This window comes from Alligator sinensis, unplaced genomic scaffold, assembly GCF_000455745.1.
Source record: "Alligator sinensis unplaced genomic scaffold, ASM45574v1 scaffold276_1, whole genome shotgun sequence".
Lineage (NCBI taxonomy): Eukaryota > Metazoa > Chordata > Crocodylia > Alligatoridae > Alligator > Alligator sinensis.
In genome coordinates, this window is record NW_005842432.1 from 523,636 (window position 1) to 529,635 (window position 6,000).

Sequence of the window (6,000 nt, forward strand, 5' to 3'; positions counted from 1 at the left end):
TTCTCTCTGGGCACTTGGTTGAGGTTGCAGGGCCATTGGAGTCAATTATCAGTTTCCCAGCTCTTCATGTCCATGTACGTTCTTGAAGTAGACCTTCATTGTGTCCTTGTAGTACTTCCTCTGGCTGCCATGAGAACTCAAGCTGCAACTAAACTGAGAGTCAAGAGTCAGGCATCCACACATAATGTCCAATCCAGCAAAGTCATTGCTTGAGGATCACTGATTGAATGCTGGTAGCATTGGCTTCAGCAAGGATGCTGGCATTTGTGGGGCAATCTTCCCATTGCATGCACAGGATTTTCCAGAGGTATCATTAGTGATACCTCTCCAGGCTCTTGATATGACAATGGTAGATCACCCACATTTCACATTTGTAGAGGAGAGCAGGGATGGTGATTGTACTGTTGACCAGAATCTTGGTTTCTTTCAGGAGATCACAATCAAAACCATGCTAACACAGTTTCCTGAAGGAGCGCTTTTGCATCCTGTGCTGGATCTTCTAATCAGTGTTCACTCTCTGAAACAGGTGGCTACCAAGGTAAGGGAAATGCTTGACTACACCCAGGGTCTTTCCCTCAATGGTAGTTTAAGGACTGGGGTCACAGTCATGGCCTGGAGCAACCTGATAGAGGCCCCATTCTCTTAACTCTTTCTCCCAATTCCTATAGTGTTCCAAATCCAGTAAACATATGAGTATAACTCGTGTCTTATATTATATTAGTGATATAACACATATTAATGATACCTCGTAAATAGTAACTGTAAGTGTGTCAAGGACAGCACACAATAAACTTACAGCATTGAAAAGAGACAAAGAGCTAAATTCTACCTTGAAACCTCTTCCATGTTTCAGAGGTAAGAGCATGATATCAGCAGTCACGTATGTGACAACAGTCTCTAAACTATATGTTGGGTGTACCCAGCTTTCAGTACTGTTACAGAAATGAATTCTCCAGAATGTATCATAGTTCAGAGGAAAGAGGGAAATTTGAAGAATAAGCCCATGATTTTTCATGGAAAATAACCACATTTTCACTGACTGGAATAAAAATGATATAGGATGCAAATCTCCTTGCTTCAGTGCACAAATCTTCTGCTGAAAATCTTTCATTAGAAAGAAATCTAATCCTCCAGGGGCTGCTTACATTTCCGAAACATCTGGTAATAGCCACCGAGTCAAAAAGAGAAAAAAAAACTTGACTGGATGGTCTGGTCCTCCAGATTGGTATGGGAATACCTGTGTTCTTCAAAAAAACACTGATCTGAAAACTCCAGATTTTTTATCCATTTATGAGTGCAAATACATCTGGCATTGGAAGGAGCAACTCTGGCTTCCAAATTGTACTGCAAACTTTAAAGGCTCTCGTAACTTGTATATAATTTTATACTATATCCATTGATCCCAAACACTGATTGCACACATTAGCACTCCAAAATATTTATTGACTTAAAGTATGCCCTTTGAAGTGTTTAGTCCCTTAACACAATTTGCATGTAGGGGTATATACCATCATAACTTTACATATTCAGGGTTATGTATAAATAATAACTTGTGTCTGTATTTCTCAAGCCAAAAACACAGTAAAATATCCAAAAGTAAAATACATTTCATAGCAAGAACAACACAAAGCAAAGTCCATTTAGCGTAAAATTGTGCAATATTTCATATCAAGAATTAATAGCTTATGGAAAGGGAGAAACTGTAATAATAGAAAAATGTTTGTTCAAACCATAAGAGATAAGTTCTAGATTTTATTGCATGTTGTACGTGTATCAACAATCAACGAAGTGAAAAATTACACACATACTTTTTGCTGTGCTTCGCCACTGAAGCTGTACAATCTCAGTAATTTAGAAGACTTGCCCTAGCCAAACAACATATTTTGTGACATATCTTTCATTTTCATTGACGTGAACAGCCCATAGTAGCAAAAGCAAAGAGCACTGTTCTGTTCTTTTGAAGCCAAATCTATTGGTTGCAGAAGGCTACACATGGCTTAGTACAATACATTATGCCATACTTGGTCTGTTCATATTTTTAAATATCCCTATAAAACAGGACTATGACTTGACTGAGTAATAACCAGGTGTTTTGCTGAACATTGGGTAACTTCCCCCCAGGCTTATCATGGCCAGACAAGCAAATAGGAAACTAGATTTGGCCAATGGGCAGCATATGGGAAAAGGTCCACATAGCTCCTGGAGTGAAATCCATGTATATTGTTGGAGATTTCACAATCAGTAGATTTCAGTTCCAGATATTAAGAAATTCTGTTTTTTTCCTGAGGAAGAGTTGAGAGAAAATATATGGAATTTCTCACAAATATATTTATTTGCTAAAAATCAAAGGTTGCTATGGCAAACATACTGTATGACTCCATTGTCAAAGATTAATGTGAAATAAGGCCAATAGATTGGTTATTTCCATAGGAAGGTTCAGATCTTTGGCCAATTCCAACCCAGCGTCCATTACTGTATTTACTCAAATCGAAGACAAGGTTCCCTCTATTTAACATAAGGGGAAAAGCCCCTCATCTTGGGTGAGAGGAAGGGGGTACAAGGTGAGTAGAGGAGTGGGGCAGACAGGTACTGCAGCTCCAACTCTGGCCCATGGAGTTGGAGTCAGAACCGCAGCTGCTGCCCTCCCCTAGCTACCTCTGCCTCCTGCCTACCTGGCCCCCACAGCCTCTGTCCCCTGGCCATCTGCCCCCAACCCCTGCCATGGCTTCTGCCCCCCAGCCCCTTGCCTCTGCCCTCCAGAGCTGCTACCACCACTCCAGGTGCCACATGGCCAGGCTAGGGCCGGAGAAATCATGTGCTCTGTGCCCCAGGCTGCTGTGGGGCCAGAGCTGTGCTGGGGCCATAGCCAGAAGAATAAGCAGCAGTGACAGCAGGTGGTGGTGGAGGGCAGGCAGACATGGTGGCAGTGGTGGGGGGAGGCAGAAGCAACAGTGGAGGGGCTACAGGTGGGGGGTATATGATGTGGAGGAGGGGAGCAGAGGCGGCAAGGAGCAGACGCTGGGGGGCAGGCTGTGGGGGGGGACAGGCATCAGGTGGTGCCAGGCAAGGAGGGCAGTCACAGGCAGGCAGGTGTTGGGGCATGCAGGCACTAGATGGGTCAGGCAGCATGGCTGAGGGGAGGGGGGCAGGCAAGTCATGGGCAGGATAAGGGGAAGGGGATAGGCCTCTTGACTCCCTTGACACCTGCCACTCTGCCTCCCACCCTCCCAGTGCCTGTCCCAGTGCAGTGGTTCAGGGGTTAAATTTAAGATGAGTCTGCAATAATTAGATTCCATACATGGAAAATTGTAACAATGTCATCATTTTTCCATGTGTAGAGTCTAATTATTGGGGGAGTCATCTTAATTTCAGAGTCATCTTGGATTTGGATAAATTTAATAGATTACATAGATTTCATAGACGTTAGGGCTGGAAGGGACCTCGTAAGATCATCGGATACAGCCCCCTGCCCAAGGAGGAGGAAGTCAGCTAGGGTCAAAGGGTGCCAGCAAGATAAGCATCCAAATGTTTCTTAAGAGCATCCAGAGTAGGTGCTTGCACCACCTCTCTGGGGAGTCTATTCCAGGCCTTGGGGGCTTGGACAATAAAGAAATTTTTTCTTATGTCCAACCCTAAAATCGTTTTACAGGAGCTTGTGACTGTTGGACCTTGTCATCCTTTGGGGTGCTCTGGTGAACAGGTGTTCCCCCAGATCCTGATGCACACCCCTTATGTACTTATAGGCTGCCACCAAGTCATCCCTGAGCTTCTCCAGGCTGAAGAGTCCCATGACTCGCAGCCTTTCTTCTTAAGGCCTGTTCTGGTGCCCTTTGATCATGCGCATGGCTCTCCTTTGGACTCTTTCAAGCTTCTCCACGTCTTTCCTAAATTATGGAGCCCAGAATTGGATGCAGTACTCTAGCTGTGGCCTCACCAAGGCCGAGTAGAAAAGGAGGATGACATCCTGGGTCTTGCTCGAGATGCATCGGTAGATGCAAGCCAGAGTTTTGTTAGCTTTGCCAGCTGCGGTATCGCATTGGTAGCTCATGTTCATCTTGTGGTCACTCATGATCCCCAAGTCTCTTTCGGTCATGGTGCTAGCAAGTGTAGCACTGCCGAGCCTGTAAGTGTGATGTAGGTTTTTATTCCCGAGGTGGAGCACCTTGCATTTCTCTGTATTGAATGCCATGCCACGCCATGCCACTACATGTGGTATTACAATATGTTAAGCTTAGCTGTCTAAGCGTCTTCTCTTAGCTCTAAATACTACGTACTGTGGATGAAGTCTTGTATGCAAGTTCTCCCATTTAGAATTCTAATTGCTCTGGTTATGGATGTAATAAAGTAACTGGACGTGGAAATGGGCCTGTATGTGTTTGTAACCACATTCTGAGATGCAATCTTTGAAAATCTAAGCTAAAATCTAGAGATCCAATCCTGCACTCATCCATCATGAGTCACTGGAATTTGATTGGTCTTAGTTGTATTTGGACCAACTTGTCGGTAGCACCTTTGTGCAGGGGGTGCACTGTGACGTGCAGGGGGTGCACATGCACCCATGTGCACCCCCTGTGTGTCGCCCCTGGTACAAGAAGATTCTGTCTTGCCCCACACTGGGGTTGATAGAGAATGATATCAGTGGAAGGCCCCCTCTGCTTACTACAAGTGGAGGTGTTATTTTGGCACAAGTCATGTAGAGAGGCAGTGACAGGAATAAAAGCCCAGCCCCCCAAAAGTATATAGGTGCCTAACTATCATTGAACTCAAGGGAAATTGGATGTCTTTGAGGATCTTACCCAGACAATATGCCTTTGCTACAGATATATCAGCCAAGATAATTAACTACCATCCAAGGGTACTGTTAGCGAAGGGTGGTCAGCCAGTAGCTGTGCACCACCAGGAGTGACTGGTGCCTCCTGAATCGGCGGGGGGGCGGGATCTGTAGAAGCCGCCAATGGCAGCAGCCCTGTCATGGTGGGTACCAGCCCTACCAACAGCATCAGTGTCAGCCGTCAGGGGGGACACCAGCCCCATCAGGGGGGTATGTGCACCCCCTTGCACTCCTTACCAGTCGCCTATGTGCACCACACATGGCATGGGCAGCCTCTGTGTGTGGCATGCAGCAAATTGAGGAGGGGAAGGGCACTGGAGTGGCACTTGGGGAGGGTGAGGGGCTTAATTTGTAGCATGCTTGCCGAAAAGCTTACAGGAAATAACACAAAGCAACAGGCTACAGAAAAAAATGGGGGAAAACTGACCGTTGACTAGGGCTTTCCCTTTATACCTCCCCTAAACAAAGAGGTCCACAGAAGTCACTGGGGTTTCAGGGTATCCTATGGTGCAGTCCGACAGGTCATCTGGATCAAGGAGTGGAAAACTAGTGGGTTTTCTGTCCTTGTGTGGATCTTTGCAGAGCAGCTGTGCAGCAGCTTTGGGCTCCCTGCTTTGCTAAGGGGATGGATCATGCCTGCAATTAGTCTGCAGCTCCAACCTGTATATGTGCCCTCGCATGAACTCTTCGTGCCCGTGGCATGCGTGCAGGCAAAGTTGCTTGAAGTCTTATACAACAAGTGTGTGCCTGCTTTGGCAGACCTGGCCCTACAACTACTCTGCCTCTGCCAGGATTTCCTCTATGAGTTGCTAGTGCTTGCTGTCTGCTCGCCTGCAAAAGGAGAGGAGGACGACAGCCTCGTTGGGAAAACTAGAGTTAGGAGACAAGTGCAAACGGAAATCAACCTTTGTTGGCTGAAATGTATATATATAATTTGTATCCGAGGCCAAATTAGCCAAAACTATTTCCAAATCCAAGAGTCTGGATTTTGAAGAAGCAACCGGTGGTTTTAGTAGCACTCAAGAAGCGCGAGCAGGAAACAAGAGCTGTGCTGGAGGGCCCCCAAAACTATTTCCAAATCCAAGAGTCTGGATTTTGAAGAAGCAACCGGTGGTTTTAGTAGCACTCAAGAAGCGCGAGCAGGAAACAAGAGCTGTGCTGGAGGGCCC